Source organism: Caloenas nicobarica, chromosome 2 (genome assembly GCF_036013445.1).
Source record: "Caloenas nicobarica isolate bCalNic1 chromosome 2, bCalNic1.hap1, whole genome shotgun sequence".
NCBI lineage: Eukaryota > Metazoa > Chordata > Aves > Columbiformes > Columbidae > Caloenas > Caloenas nicobarica.
Window position 1 is genome coordinate 103,064,381 of NC_088246.1, and position 16,699 is coordinate 103,081,079.

At 46.5% G+C, this 16,699-nt stretch overlaps 1 protein-coding gene across 2 annotated transcripts in view; it reads left to right on the plus strand.

Annotated features, from left to right (window-relative positions):
• The first annotated feature begins 1,166 nt into the window (after nt 1-1,166).
• Nucleotides 1,167-16,699, plus strand: part of ZNF516 (zinc finger protein 516) — a 102,607-nt gene continuing 87,074 nt past the window's right edge. The window contains exon 1 of one of the 2 annotated variants that reach the window (XM_065630028.1): nt 1,167-1,264. The gene's annotated coding sequence lies outside the window, so the exon portion shown is untranslated. Of the gene's footprint in view, nt 1,265-1,335; nt 1,411-16,699 lie in introns of those variants that run through there. The other variant, XM_065630029.1, reaches the window with a different exon arrangement.

The following is a 16,699-nucleotide window of genomic DNA, read 5'->3' on the forward strand; positions in this document are numbered from 1 at the left end:
GTGTATCCTTCATTACCAACTTTCCTTCTCACTCGCTGACCCACCCCCCCCCCCGCCTCCGTCCCTTTCCTTTATTCCGAGGGTTCTGGTAATAAGCACTAGAAAGGGCAGGATTTAAAGCCGCCCTCTCCCGCCCCAATTTTATTTTCTTCTCTTTGCCAGCGATGCCGGAGCAGTTTGCGTCCCAAGTGCAAGACGGGGCTGGAGGGAGGCAGGAGAGGGGCCGGTGCGCCGGGGCGGGACCGGGGCAGCCTCGGAGGGGGGCTCGGAGCCGGGGTGCCCGGGGCGGGGGGAGGCTCTGCCAGCCCAGGGCGCCGAGATAACACCGACCCGCCGTCAAAAGTACTCCGTACCGATTCTACGTCATCGCACATTAGGAGACAAAGAAAGAAAGAAAGAAGAAAAAAAAAAAAAGCCTCCACACCCTTGATGTCTAGTAGCAAGCTTTAGCAGATTAAATTAGGTTTTCCAGCCATAGACTAAACATACTCCCCTCGCCTGTGGCACACAGATTTGGCGTGATTAAACCGAGCTTCGCAAACACGCAGGAAAACAAGACTTGAACTTTTCAGACACAGGAGTGGTGGTGTTTTTTTGTTGTGTGTTTTTTTTTTTTTTTTTTTAAAGCCATATGGCAGATTGATTTGTTCGGAGGTCTTTCAACTTCCCCAGCGTGGCTGTTGAACAGTATTCCTCTTTGATCTTGATTGAAGACTTTAATGTTGTTGTTTCTGCGCATTTCAATAGATCCATAAATATTTTACCAGTGGAATTCGCAAAAAAAAAAAAAACCCAGGAGGAAAAAAAAAAAGTTTCTAACAGAAATGCATCTGGGGCAACTCCAACTCGCACCTTTCGCAGCGGAGGTACGTGGGAAACCGGGGTGGCGGCGGACCGGAGCGCGACTCCGCACCCGCACAACGCGGGGTCCGGCTGCCCCCATGCCCCCCCCACCCCACCCCACCCCGGGGCGGCCGCACCCCGCGCCCCAACTTTGCTCCGCGGAGACAATAGTCACCGGCCTGCGGGCTCCGCACCGGCCCGGCCACCGCGGGCGCGGGGGGACGCGGGGCGGGCGGCGGGGCGGGCGCGGCGGGCGGGGGCGGTGCGGGGGCCGGCGGGCCGCCCCCGCCCGCGCCAGTGGAGCCGCTCGGCGGATCATGTGCAGCTGGCGGCCGCTCGCATGCGGCGCATGGTTTCACCTTCAGGGCGGCGGGTGGCTCGGCGCGCCCTTCCCCGAACGTTGCTGCCGGCAGCGGAGGAGGTGAGGGGTGGCGGAGCGGGGGGCTGGCCCGGGGGGCGGGGGGGTCCTCGGGCTGCGCCCCTGGGGAAAAAAAAACTTCGCGGCCCCCCCGCCCCCGCCCGGGGAATAGGGACTGTCCCCTCGGTCATCGGAGCGGCTCCAAAATGGTAACTTTGCGCTGTTTCGCGAGGAGGAGGTCGGTTCTACTGCAGTGGTGGTGGGGGCGGGGTGGGGGGGCGATTTGCGGGCTCTGGGAGCCTTTTGGCTTTGTACGGTCCGTCAGAGGCGGGGGGGGGGGAGGCAAACAGCGATATTAATCCATTAAGAAACAAAGAACAAATTGCTTCACTTCAAAGTAAAATGCTTCGGCTAATGAAGGTGGGTGATGGGTCTTCGAGCCCCGAGTAGCCACTTAAATTATTAAGTGGTGTGGGTGTTCCCCCCCCCCCCCACCCGATAGTATTGATTTTGCATGCGGGTGAAATGCCTGGTGTGTGGTTGTGTGTGTGTCCCCCCCCGCCTTGTTTTTTTAGCTACTATCCGCTCCGTTGCGAGTCGATAGCTGCGTGAGCCCCGTTAGAGAAGTACACATTTTATCAAAGGAAGTTGGGGGTGGGCGGGCAGAGAAAACAATTATTCACATATAGAGAGCGAGAAGGGCTCGAAGGACAATGTCTTCGTAGCGATTATTTCCAGAAGAGGAAAAGAGCCCATTTGATGCGGGTAGGGTGGGGAGAGTGACAGGGAGTTTAATGTATATGTTAAAAAAAAAGGGGGGGGGGGGGGGAGGGAGATCTAGGGGAGAGGGGGAAGGAGAGAGAGAAAAGAAGAATAGAAATAATGCAGTTCCAGACGTTTTGTGCTATAAAAGCTTTCCTCCTCCTCCTCGTCCCTCCCTCCCCCCGCTGCTATCTTCGGTGATAATTAGCATAGCGCCTAGTCGCGATCCTAATGCGAATTAAGTACTCGGGCAAGTTGAGGAAAGTTTGGATGGGTAAACTTTGCTGTGAGGGAACAAGGTGGGGTGTTAAAATAGGCAGTACGTGTGGGGAGGCGTGCGGAGCATGACAGCCGGCCGTTGTTTTTCCCCTCCAACCAGCTAACCTCTGCAATTAACTGCTGGAGACAAACCCTGTGTTTTAAGCCGAAAAGTGTCGGTTTGGAGTCAGCACCATTTATTAGGAGCGTTAATAAGCTCCCAGCAGCAGACAAGGATCTTCTGGGGAATGCGCATTGTGTGTGCCCACAACTTATCCTTTATGTTACCCCTATAGATACGGAGGCGCTCGGGCACTGGAAGTGCAAATATGATTTTGCTCGGACTACTCTCTAAACGTTAATTCTAGTCTTTCTTTAATCCAGATGCAGGGTTCCCCTTCCCCCCCCCCCCCCCCCCCGTATTTGCTGCCTTATTGTTGGTTTACATTTTCTGAAAAGGCGACTGGTGTAACCTGTGGAATTTGAAATGCAAATAAAAGCCTGTGGGAGTTGAGGCAGAACAAATCAGCATTTATAAAGTGAAAAAGATTTAATGTCTTTGAAACCATTGCGAGATTTTTTTTTTTTAATAAGAACTGAATCGTGACGTCAAGTCGTTTGGGAAAGATTTTTTTTTATTATTTTTTTTTAATGTTTGAAACGCGGATATGCGAAGTGCTTACAGGAAAAACAGATTACAAGATTAACATCTGTTAACATGATCGTTTATCTCCAGCCAAAAATAGGTCAGTCCTTTCTTAAGGAAACACGATTGCTGGGCGCATGATTAAATAATGAAATTAGGCTGATGAGCTCATAAATTAAGACGCTGTGCCGACGCGCGTTAGGATCCGACCTGTGACAAAAATATGTAATTCGGGGACCGCCGGAGAGCGGTGCGGGGTCAAAGTCCCTTTTTGGGGAGAGGCGCAACTCTCTCGCCGTCTCCTCCTCTTCCTCCTCCTCCTCCTCCCCCCTCCCCACAGCCAGGCGCTCCGTGGCTCGCCCCCCGCGTCTCCCCGGCCGGGGACCCGAACTCTTTCCCTGCGAGCGGAGAAGTTTCCTTGGCGGGGAGGGGTGCAGGGGGTGCTGCCGCGGGTCGGGGGCGAGGCGGGGCCGGACGGATGCCCCGCGGAGCCCCGCCCGCTGGCGCTCCCCGCCCCGCCGGGGCGGCCCCAGCCCGCCGGCCCGCCCCCCGCCACCGCCCGGGCCCGCCCCGCTCGGCTCCGCTCGGCCCCGGGGTGTCGGGGCGCGGCGAGGTGGGACGAGGAGCCGGGAGGAGCCGCCGGGCCGGGCTCCTGCCTCCTGCCTCCTGCCTCCGCCCGGCGCCGGCGGTGTGCGCATCCTCCGCCCGGCCTCGTTATTCATATCCCCTCGCAGCTTCCCCTCTCAGTGACGGGATTGAAGGGGTTGGGCTTTTTTTTGGAAGCGGAGGCAAAAGTGCCCTTACGAAATCTCCTTGGGCCCGGCAGTGCCATCGATATTTTACGATTTTTTTTTTTTTTTTTTTTTGACGGATTTATTGATTTCTAGGGGAAGGTCGCAGCTCTTCAGAATTGCGGGCTGGCTCCTCAGCGGTCGGTCGGGGAGAGGTCCCAGAGGCCTGCCCAGCAAAGGGCCGCGGTGCTTTGGCCCCATGCCACGGACTTTATTTCATGCTCGCTGTACTAAATGAGTTAACAGCCAAAGGGTTTTTCATTAACTCGGCTTGGCAACCGTGTATTTGGTTGGATTCCCCCCCCTTCCCCCAAAAAACCCAACAACCCACATAATTTTAAGCAGAAGCTAAGTGGGAAAATGTGGGTTGCTTTGGGGTGGGAGGGGGTCTGTTTTTCAAGCTCTTCTGTCAGATTTCCTTTGTGCCCTCCTCCCTGTGCATGGCATGCGGGTGGGTTGATAGCTCAAGAGTTTTATTCTGCAGGGTGTGCATGTCTTGATTTTTGACCATTGCTTTCCTGCGGTGCTTTGAGACCCCGCATGCCCTGGAGAGGAGACCGAGCAGGAGGATACAGGCCCTAAGGGAGGGCAGTGACCTGCAGCTGCTTCCCCTCTATCTCCCCCTCAACCCCACAGGGGTGTGTGTATATACATGCTGAGGGGCGAGCTATTGCTTGCGGGGCAGGTGCATATGGGCCGGGAGGGGTGTTGCAAGCAGCGTGCAGGGCTGGGGATGGGCTGCGTTGCACTGCTGCAACGTGGGCCAGGTGTGTGTGCCTGCAGGTTCTGCTGGGGTTGGGGTGGGTGGGTGCATGTGTGCACGTCGGGATGGGGATCGCAGGGGTGCGGGGCTGGGGATGTGCTGCATTGAGGCAGGCGCATGTGTGTACTCGTGCAGGTGTGTGTGTGGCGCTGGGGCTGTGCCCCGGGAGTGGGTGCGGGTGGTAGTGGGTGCCTGGAGCAGGGGCATGCCTGCTTCTCCAGCGGAGCCCCCCGCTCTTGCCTCCCAGGCTGGCTGCTGCTAATGGCCCAACAGTAACTGTATTACAAGAGGTATTGGGTGTTTTGGGGTGAAAGCAGTGCTGGGGAGGGGTGGCGGTGGTGGGAGCAAAATTTTCATCAAGGCAGGGAACATTTTGGGAGTTTCGCTCCTGTGGTTGCATCCGTGGCAGCTGGCAGGGACGAGTGGTCTCTCTCAGAGCTGCTGCTTTGTTTCCCACCAGTGTGTCCTTTGGCTCTGTCACAGCAAACCCGTGGTCGGCGAGCCTGGTTGTGCGCCTCTCTGCGCACCCCATCTTGTCCCGCCGGGCAGTGAGGAGGCGTGGGTCGCGGTGGTTTTCGGAGCTTTCTCCCTGGTGAAACTGGAAGCTGAAGTTCTGTAGGAGCACCTGTGGTGTGATTAGTATTATGGTGCAGTTATTTCAGGAGACTTCTTTATTTTTGCAAGAGTAGCTGCTATAGCCATCTGGAATGAGCTCTGTACAATGAAGTGTTTTGTGTGGAGCTTTGTGTTACTGGCATGGTGCACATCTTCACTGACTCCGGTTTTAAAATATCATTTAGGTATCTCTAATAATTCTTTCCCATAATGAGTTTTCAAGGCTTTAGTTCCTGTAAAACAGAGTGATGTTGAAGCGACATCTAGTTCGTGATAAGTATTATGTGGTCTGTGTGAGCATTATAACCCCCCTCTAAACTGTTAGGTTAATATACTTACAAAAGAAAAAAAGAAAAATCAAGCATCGTTAAGAATAATGTTGTCTTAAGGAATGATCTGACAGGAGGGTGTCCCAAAACCCCCCAAAACGTTTAGAGAGAGGAGTGATATTTGTTAGTAGGGCTCCTATCTAAGCTCAGCATAACCTTCTAAATTGCTGTGCGTGACTAAAACAATATGCATCAAGAGCTCCATACAGTCCCTCCGTGAATGTGAATGACTACTTCTCTGTGCATCATAGAAAGGAAAACAGTTTACATCACTAAGGCGAAAGCTTCCTATTGTTATTTGCAAGGGACCTCAGTAACAGTATATAGCTGGCTGGAATGGAGCAACAGGAGTGACATTCAGCTTTTATAGATAGAAGTTTTCCTGTGACAGTGACTGATGTAATTGCTTTAAAAATCAGGTTCATTGTATGTTTTTATAGTTGGTCATAGTATCGTGATGTCACCAAGATTTAATAATGGCAGTTACCAGTGCAGAAGTACTCACTGAAGGTGTGAAAACGGTTGTGCCATCGTTTTGTTCTCTGCCTGTTGAACTGCCTGTAAGTGCAGCCACCCCTCCTTTCAGGAAAGGAAGATGTTTATGACTTAAGACTTAACAGATCTGCTTCAGAAGCAGGAATGTTGCCTTCAATTGACTGAAAAATTAGTAGCCTTTAGAATGCACCTTGCTGTGGGTGCTTGTGTAGCTGGTACCAGAGGGGGCAGCCTGGAGGGATATCATCAGATGAATGATGTAGTCACCAACTCTTGCAAACTTTGGGTAAACTTTGGGCAGAGTGTTTATTCACTTTTTTTTAAGGTCTTTATGTGCAAATTACTTGAACAGAATTACCTATAGTTACCTGTGGTCTTAACTGGTGAGTTTTACACTGAGGTCGCATCTAATGGAGAATGTCTATATTTAGTACGAACGAAAACCTGTTAACTTTGAAAGGCCTCACTTCTGTGAAGACTTAAATTCACACCAAGTACTTCCAGGACTTCTCTGGGATTACATACAGTATGCAAAATGAGCCAATGCATAAGCTTTTATGAGACCAGTGATAAAGTTTGTGTATGTATATTCAAACTGGAAAGCTGAGTTTGACTATATTGTTTCTTAAAGTCATCTGAATAGAAAGCTGAAATACAAAGTGGTTGCATTTCGCAGGAGGCAACTTGTCGGAGCTTGCAAATTTTACAGGTAAAAATGTACCTGTTTAAGTGTTTGAGACACAAGTATGAATTTGTAGATGCATACCTTTTAAGCCTGAATGGGCATTACGTTTCTGTGCAGAAAGGGGAAGAGGACTACTACTGTTTTTCATAGCTGCGTGATATTCCTTAGTTGGGTAAGAGCATGTACAACCATCCTATAAATTGACTTGTTGCTTGTGAGCCCAGTGCTTTCCCCTAATAAGCATGCTCGCCACTCCCATTGACTACTAGTTGCATGAGGGTGTCTCTGGGTAGAATTACAGTTTCTCTATGTGAGTCTGAAATCCTTAACATCCGCAGTTAATCAGCTAAAACATACTACAGTGATTTTTAATTTTTTTTCTGTAGCCATAGACTTAATCCAGATAATTAGTCATTGCATGGCAAAAAAGCAGAAAAAAAAAAAAAAAAGAGTCACATTTCTTTGATTAGATATTTGCAATATAAATATTTGAACCTTGGAGCAACATTGCTTTTTCAAAGCAGACATCTTACATGCTTCAAATGTTTATACATTTCAGTGCTAGGATAAAGCTGTTCTGACTCAGTCACTGAAGGCAAAATTCTGTTTTTCAGTTACCCACTGTAACTGCACAGTAACTCCCTGGGCGTCACCAGTACCGTACTTGGGGTTAGAAAGACTTAACAAATAGCAGCATTTCTTCATTGTCATTTCTATGTTAAAAGTAAATGAGACTTCCTTTCCTTTTCCAGCAGGAGAGGTTCTAGTAAATATTATGTTAGTGAGCCCGCATTAAAACGTGCTGGTGGATTATGGTCCAGGTAGTTAAGGTTGGCATGGCTCTCATTAGGGTGATGACTTCATTGCAAATGTTTACTTTCATTACCTAACTGTTAGTCAGCAAATGTTCTGTCTCTTGATCTGCTGAACCTGCTTTGCTGTTTGAAGCCAGTGAGCTCTGTTTCTTTTGATGCGATGATTGCTCAACGTCGATTATTCATTTTTTGGTGTTGTTTACGGCTGGCTTATCTGCAGAGGCCCATCAGCGTTGTTACACGCTTGATGTTAGCAGTTTCTCCTTGCGTTCCTGAAACTGTATTACGGCAACAGCCCTTGTGCAAACAGACTCAGGGCATTAAGCATATGTTCCCAGATTAAATTAGTGCGCGGATGGACAACACTCGCATCTCTTAAGTTGCTGCCAAACTATTTATTGACCAATAAGTTCTAGCAGGTATTTTATAGCAGTGGCACAGGGCTGTTGTGAGATAATTCATTTGTTTATTGCTCCGGAGTTGTGAGCTGACATTGCAAAAGGTGCCTGTTGCAGGGACACGGGGACAGCGGCTGTTTACATGGTGACAAAGTAACATGTTAATTAAGACACTGGTCTAAACTGTTTCCAGTCTTACATCGCGGAGGAACAGAGGCTTTTTACAGTGGATTCAAAACTACTTACATTCCGATGACTACTTGAGATCCACTTTTGCTAACCTTTCATTAAAGTGGTTGCTCGTGGAGAGGAATTTAATTTGTATCAGCAGGATATTGCGGAGCTTAACGCTTGTTCAACAAAGTCCACGTTTGGTTACGGGCTGTTGCAGAAGCCACAGGCCAGGCCTTGCTGTTGTACAGTTGTCGTAAACCCACGGTAACTTTAGTAGGATGACTCTGAATTTACAAGGCTGTTTGTGGAGATGAATTTAGCACACAGCACTTAGCTCCTAATTAAAGCTTATAGTATTACATGCGTAATCAGGGCACTCTTGGAATCTCTAAGAAATTACTTTTTTCTTTGTCTACTCTTCTCCCTTTTCTTTCTTGCCATCTTGCTGTATGGCACTGGGAGCTTGCTTCTCAGTGTTGGGGCTGTCATGTTCGTGTCCCAAAGGAAACATTTTCCAGCAATGTACTCCAAATTGCAAACTAGAACAATTTTGTGGCTCCCCAAATCTTTAAGACCAGTTTCTAAAACGATCTAGCTTTTAATCTTCGTTTCGAAGTAAAACAGAAACTACAAAGCATATGTAATTACAATTTGTAGCTATTTTTAGGCTCCTGACATGTTTCAATTGTAGTATAATGATAAAAACAAATACTCAGCACAGAGGCTAGACAGACAATTTTCAAACCAACAGCATCCGCTCCAGCTACCCTGCCTGTGTTTCGTACATGTTTGCTTTGGTCCTTTTTTTTTTTTTTTCTTTCTTTCCCCCTGTTGTTCTTTTTGGTTGGGAATGTACCAAAACTGTATGTTTCAGTACACAACAGAGGGGGGTGCAGAGAAAACGAGAGCTCTGTGTATCGGGCAGGTCCTGTTGGGAGTGTTTGCTGAAAATCGGATCATATGTCAGTGAGTTTTAACGCATTGCACACACGCGCATGCTTTGCTTTACCGGCAGGTAAAATAAAGGAAGAACGGTGAGTTGGCTTGTCACTATTTTTACACTGCCTAGAAATGCTTGTGTTGGCTTATTATAGGGATAAAACTGACTTAATGGTAATTTTTCCTTGGCGTTTTAAAAAGATGGTGAGCAGCGAAGTGGCATTAGTTTTCAATAAAGAAAGAGAGAGAGGCTAGTGGAAATTGAGGTGTTTTAGGCACAATGGTAGCCTCATTTTAGAATAATCACGTTTATTTAAAAATAGATTTGGGAAAGAAATTAGCCATGTTCTTTGTTTTTAAAAGGGTAACACGTGTGCACTCACCATATGGTAGCATTTAACCCATATTGTATGAGCTGACAACAAGTCACATTTATGCTCTGATTTATTTCAGTGTTTCAGAATGTTCTTTTTCTGAAATCTAGTACAATAAATGATGCATTCAGGGTTGTGCAATATAACTGTGTATTTAGCTGTTTTGCCTCATTGTTATAATGATACCAGGTTCGTGAGTAAGCAATTTTTTTTCTTTCCCTTCTGAAATAATTTCCTTTAGAAATAGTCGGTCTCTGAATGTTGAAACGATTTGCGGGAAGAGTTATGAACAATAGCCAGTGACACAGTGTGTTGTAAAGGATTGCGGGGCGAGGTGTTACGGTCTCTGCTGGCTGAAACTAGAGCTGCTCCTTTGATGGTTGAAGATGTGCTTGCAAAGACTTTCTCCCCCCCCACCCTCGCCACTCCAGTCTTTGCACAGAGGTTGCTGGTTGCTTCGTTCTCTATTTTAATGGATGCATTCTGGCTTCCCTTGCTGCAGACTGTGAGGCACCTGTGTTGGTGAGCTGGTACCAGTACTGGCAGCCACAAGTAGGATAAAACCACGAATCAGGCAGCTTAAGGATTGACTTAAACTATGCAATTAGGGAAATAAGGTCTCTTATTTTCCCTTTGGATTTGGAGTCCCTGGGAGCTGTATTTTTAGGCTTTCTTTCCCCTTGTGCCACCCTAGCTGTGCGTATTTTCAAGGCTTCAGATGGGGCTCTGCTCAGAAGTCCTGAGGCTTGCAGTAAATAAGAGATAGCCCCATACGGTGCATCGCGTGAGAACTTCCAAAAGTCGGTGGCACTCCTCAGGGACATACCAGTTGCTCACCATCTGTCTCTTAAAGTCGTTTCTCTTAACCTTGGAATACAAAAAATATTTCAACGAGGTTATTAATGTGTTTTTGTGAAGTATCTATTAGCGTACCGAAAAACAGCTAAGCTTCTAATTTCAATGTGGTGTTTGAATACTGATGTATACCAATTAGGAATGGCTAACGTTGTAATTTATGGAAGTTGAAAGGAGCATTAAACACCACCCTTCCAACACTAAACACAGCTTTTCCGCCTGTGTGTAGCTGCTTGCATGAAACCAAGGGTCCGTCTTCCAGATTGTTGCGCTAGCATGTCCATACGTCCTTGGATAATCTACCAGTCTCGTGTATTATCTTGTCAGCCCCTTTGCAACATCCTGCCTGTAACTGTACCTTTGGCTAATTAACACAATACTTTCTTGGTACTGTTTTTAATGACTCTGTGAATGCTTATTTTAAGGCCGTTTTAGAGAAGCGTTTTCATCACTACTGACTAAAGCTGTACAAAATCTATAAATACTTTAATTAGATTTGCTCTGTTTGTCTCCTTTTTTCCTTTCCCCCCAGATAAATTTTACCTCTGTAATGAACGCTGTGATCTTCAATGCATAATTTATATTGGCATTAATAATGATACTTGGAGAATGTTTTAATGCTACTTTGAGAAGACATGACGATTTATGTTGATAGCCCGGGTCCCATCAAATTTGAACAGTTTTTAGTAGGGAGCACCGTGACTAATGGTGGTATGGCGAAATAACCCACTTCTTCTCATTGTGGCTAGCGTATTGGTGAGTTCATCTTATCGTGAACGTCACATACCAGGTGTCAAGTGACATGGCAGACACACAGCTTTGCTTCTGAATGACTCCTTCCAATTAGAAAGTAATGGCTTTAACGGGATCAACCGAGTAATCGGAGTCTCTCCATTCTCCAGTGCCAGGAGGTGTATATTTGCAAATGTTATTTGTTTATCTACTCTTTCATGAGTTGCAAAATGGTCGGTAACCTTGGGTAAATTTAGAGCGGGGCTGGGGAAGTGGGCGGGGGAGAATATTGTGTGGAAATTGTGGGATTAATGGTTTAGCAGTCGTGATTAAAAATAGTATCAGCAAATTACCCTGTTGATACTGAAGCCAGAATCTGTTAATGGGGTTACAAGCAGATTGGTTTATCAGTCATTTATTTTCTAGGTTGATTAGGGATTATAGGTTGCCATGTATTTGTATCACAAAAGTAAGCAGTGCAAAAGGCTAGGATTGCTAATATTTCACTTCAAAGTTTGATGCCCTTAAAAAGGAGGGTGTTTAAAGCTCAGAAGTGTCTTCTGGACTGTGAGCAGACTTTTCCCCCAGATTTTGGTGCTCTGAAGTGAATGTCTAAGGAGCCTGGGTATTGTAAGGGAGTGGCTTGGCTTGATAAAAGTCTGAAAACCAGAGTGAAAGCAGTAAGGCAATCTGTGAAATTCATCCTGGCCACTAAGCACAGAGTTTAAATTGCCTTTTGCTGAATTGGCTGCTGCTATGTCTCCTACTGTCACAGTGCAGAACCTATGGCATTTTTTAGTCACGATAACGTATGTGATGTGGTCTATGCGATAGAGTGATGACTTCTGCGTGTCCTGTCCTAACCTACCTGCCACCTGTATATTGCAGGTCATGCGTTCGTCTCTCAGCTAGGCATAGGATTGCAAACCTGGGCATCCCTTCTGAGTCTTCATAAAAAGATGAGAGCCGCGATGGAGTCCTTTAGATATCACTCTTATCTTCTGCTGTCTAGCTCAGGAGACGCTGTGGCTTTCACACCCTTTGCTACCTTGTCGTGGTGTACAGCTTGAGATAACCTAGTGACATTTATTGGCTTTTCAGTGCTTGCCAAGTGAAATGCAATGAAGTGGCAGGTGAAGAAGATTTCTGCAAATTTTTAGCTAGATCTGGAGCACTGGAGAAGATTGGTAGGGCAAGACTTGTAACTGTTTTCACTTCCTTGGCTCTGACAGAAAATAAGGAGGAGAAGAAAAAGTTTAAACAAATGGTGAACTGGTTTGAAAGAGGAGTGGAAAATACTAGCTAAAGAGGAATCCACTGAGGACTGGGTGGCCTGGCAGGCTGAGAAATGGGAAGGAAATGGGGTCCTTGATATATAAGAAATTAGGCAAATTCCCTACCCTTCTAAAGCCTAGGTCCTCTTCTCCTCTTGCAGAAAGCTTGTCCAAGGCTCCTGCAGGCTCTGGGATGGGTTGCATCACCACACTGGAGAGGAAGGCAGATGGTTATCCACTTCACTTGGCTCTTCTGTGTGTGAGTTTTCTGCTCCTGGACGATGGGAGCGAGAGCATAGTGGATGTGGTGAAGGACGAGCAGCCCAGTGCAGTGGCAAGATCCAGAAGTTCGTCTGAAGTTTGGTTCAAGTTCTCTCTGCCCCAGGTTGTTTTGTAGACCAGTGCAGGTTACTCTGCAGCACATCAGGACCCTTGATGATTCTGCTGGCTCAGCAGGGTCTGGGAACTACTATTGTCAGAGTTGGTATTTCCCCTGCACAGGAAGAGTAGTCACCCATCTCTCAAGAGAGTTGCTGTCCTCTGTTATCCTCGTGGAAAAGGACGCACTCTCTCTTAAACTAAGCTGTCTTCAACATTTAGAAGGACAAGATGATCAGAAGTGCGAGTCTGACAGCTAAGAAGATGCTAGACGTGTAACAGATTTTTGTTGTTCTTGCAAACCAGGTTTATTTTGCTTTGCTTAGTGTATTCTACACTTTGGAGAAGATAACAGTATTTGAAGGGCTGAAATCCCAGTTTCTCATTCTAAAATGCAAAACAAAGTTTTCATTTTGAATTTCCTCAGTAATCTTTTAAAAAGAAAATACTGTGTAGGTATGGGGTGTGTGAACATGGAAGAGTGTATGAAGAATAATTTTGTGGAGGAGCAATAAAAAGACTCTTCACACAGGCATCCCTACTTCAGTTCCATGCTGTTAGGGTCTAGTGGATTTTGACTAGCGTAACTCAGAGTTTTCTTGTGGGGTTTTACTGCAGCTCTATGAAGTTTATTGAAGACCAGATACGCAGAGTTACTCTGTGTAATTCCACCCACGTGGTTACACCTTGCATTTGGGATAGCAGAGCTATGCCAAGATGAGCTGGTTGACTTGTAAAGATCTGTCAGCCGTTTCACAGCTGGCGTCAGTGTCAGTCTCTGCAGAGACGGGAGAAATGGAGGAGAGGCAAAGGCAGGGTGTGAGGAGCTGAACACAGCCTTAGAAGAAAGGAGAATGTAACAAGAACATACAGAAATTAGGGGGGGTGGGGATAGGCATTTGGAGGAGTCGTGAATGTCCAGGAAGACTCTTGAAGGTGGAGAACCAGTTCCCCCTGTTCCTAGGGACACTGGGTTTCTGTAGATGGATGTCTTTGTTCTTTGTTTCATCAGAAATCACCATAGCAGGAGTCGGGGGTTTTCTGTGTTAAGGTAGTAACACGATAGATCGTTGCCCCTTAGTGATGCTTTTCTTCATGAGTGGCGAAGCTGAGGTGACAGCTGGAGCTCCCCCAGTCATCATGTCCCTGTACAATATCACTGGATTTCACTGTCTGTGATGGGTTAACATGGTCTGAGATCTTACTGGTTTTATTTCCCATGGAAAAGTAAAAGAAGAAATTTCTTTACTGGAAAAATAAAAGAAGAAATATGGGAAAAGAAAACATTTTGTGCTATTAAGGAAGTGTAGTGTCTGTCTTTACTAGACAACGGTTCCCAAATCCTGACTTCACAAGTGAAAGGGAATTTTTTTTTCAATTAAGAGTATATAAAAATTGATAGGACATGGGGTAGTGGTTTTAAACTAAAGGAGGTGGGATTCAGATTAGGCAGGAGGAAGAAATTTTTTTACAGTGAGGGTGTTGAAACACTGTCCCAGGTTGCCCAGAGAGGTGGTCGATGCCCCATCCCTGGAGACATTGAAGGCCAGGCTGGATGGGGCTCTGAGCAACCTGATCTAGTTGCAGATGTCCCTGCTCATTGCAGGGGGTTGGTCTCAATGACCTTTGAAGGTCCCTTCCAACCCAAAGTATTCTATGATAGTGTGGCACCGGCCTGCTGGATGGTCTGTGCTTTCCTGCAGCAGCACGAGAAGAAGACAGGGAGTGTGCAGAGCTGTGTAGGAGCAGGGTATGGAGATACCTCATGTGTGCCTGGTGTGTGCAGTCGTGCTCTATCACTGAGGGTCCTGGGAAAAATTATAGTGAAATAATGGTGATGGGGGGTGTATGGAGAGGAGGTGTTTAGGAGGAGGTTGGCCAAGCACATGTGTTTGCATGTGTGTGACGTAACTGAATTTTTCATCTGTGTAGTTACTTTAAGGAACTTAAATTTTATCATAGACCCTTTTCCTGCCTCTCTGTCCCCCAGATCTGATTTTCTCTGCGATCCCTATTTCCTGGCTGCCACGCGCTTCTGAACTTGGGCTGGTGTCAACATTCAAAACTTGAAGGTGGCAGAGACTTGGGATGAGTGGGTGGATGTGGCACGTTGAGCATGAGAGATTTTGGAGGATGAATATGAAGCGGAGCAGGTTTGCGATCAGGATGAAAATGGGAGCGATCCGAGTGTTGCAAGGGGTCCGTGAGAAGGATGGAGCTGTGCCGAGAAACCAGGCTGTTGGCACAGGAGCGTTGGGAAGGTGGCAGGCAGGATGCTGACAGCCACCTAAGGCTGATTAGTTTTTAGCACTGGCAGCAAACTTCCTTAAAAAAGGAAACAAAGAATTTGCTGTGAATGAATACAATTTGTTAGGACAAGCTAGGTTTGTGAAAGGTGCTTGTCAGCAAAACCAGCCATTAAAAAAAAGCACTTGGGAAGTCCGTTGTTCATCCCCCGTCTTTTCTGTGAATAGTCATGAATCTGTCCTGAAAGCACATTTTCTAGATGTGACTTACTGCTACAACCTTAACTCTGATTACTTTGACAAAGAATGTGCTGGGTATAATGTTTCTGATCTTTTTAAAAAAGAAATAATAACTTAGTGTTTTAAGCATTATAAAGGAGATAAAAAGAGGAGATGCAGCAGTTCCTTTTTCCAAACTTCTGTAGTTGTGTTCAGTTCCTTTTGCTAACAGTTGTCCTCTAAATCCACCCACAACATGATGATCAGGTAAAGGTGTGTGGGAACATGCTGGGCACCTGTTTATATCTGAAACAAAGTCAGCGGTTTAGGCTTACAAAAGATTATGGTTTATCAAGATGGTATAATTGTAGCTGTTGTCATACAGTGGCACCTAGTAGCAATGACGAGCTGTTGCTGCTGTTCCGGGATGTGTACAAACACATAGTAAGAGTCGGTCTATGGACTTGATTGTATCTTCTTTGTGTACATGTGGTTGTATGGATCCATTAATGGGTCATTAAAATTCTTCAAAGCGTATCTGCCGTCAAATGCTAATAAATGCCGGTTAATTATCACAACGCTCTTCACAATAATAAATTATTAGAATTGAATTTACTATGCTTTTTGTAAGAGAAGGGAGGAAGCCAACTTCAGCATTTGATCCTCAGCTGGTGTTTGAATGTGTATCGACAATACGGGGGAAAAATTTGGCTTCGGACTTCCTGGCACTGAAGGCTGCCCATGTGTTCATGCTGTGGAAGTGCTTTCTGCTCTGCTCCAAACTCAACTGGTTTCTGTGTGGGAACCACAGGTACCATCCAGTCCTGCCCCAAGCTTGCAGGAGAACAGCACTGTGGGGCTCTGGTTCCACATTGCTCTGTGTGTGCCCAGAAATGTGGTCAATGCCAATGCACCCCGGTTATCACCTACCAGCTACCTGGAAAAATAAGGATATGTTAGCCCTCTTTGTGTCTTCTGTAGAAGTGTAGTAGTGAAAAGTCACACAAGAGGTGGAAGCAACCAAGGAGGAAAATGTTTGGCGTGCCACGTAGCATGGGTGTATTCATATGAGTACGGTGTTCGTCTGTGGAGTAAAATACTGTTTATGCAGTTTTTTTCCACTGCAAAGATACTCTGCTTTTGCCAACAGCAGTGTCAACTTATTTGTTTAGGTAATTCAGCTTATTAGTGAGAGCTATGTGGCCTGGTGTATACGCACAGATACAAAGCTCACTTTTATGTAAATTTTTTGAGCAGTGGAGCTGGGAGTAAAGTGGTGCTGTATCCTGTGGACGTGTAAATGGCTTTGTGATCTCTTCTAAACACTGGTCAGAAAATGATACAAATTCTGTCGCTTTAGGACCTTTTATCAACTTGACTCCAGAGACCAAGCCTTGCTCAGTTACTCTGACTTTCATTGGTGTTTCTCCATTGACTTCAGTCATGTTAATTTAAACTTCCATCAGCATATCTGAGACCAGAGGTTACCATTCAGTGTGCTAAATATGCACTGTGGCATGGAAAGCATAGCAGGGTGGAAGGGGACTAAGCCAGCAGAAGGAGAGATGCTGGTGGCATGTATCTGGTGCCTCTGCATACTTCAACCCTGTGCTCTCTGAGTCGTGTTTAGTCCTGGTATAGGTAGGTACAGCCTACGCTGAGGTTATTCCTACCTCAAGGTCATGGCATAGGGTCATTTATCTCACTTTCTGGCTGCGTACTTTACTCCAACCCTGTGCTCTCCGAGTCG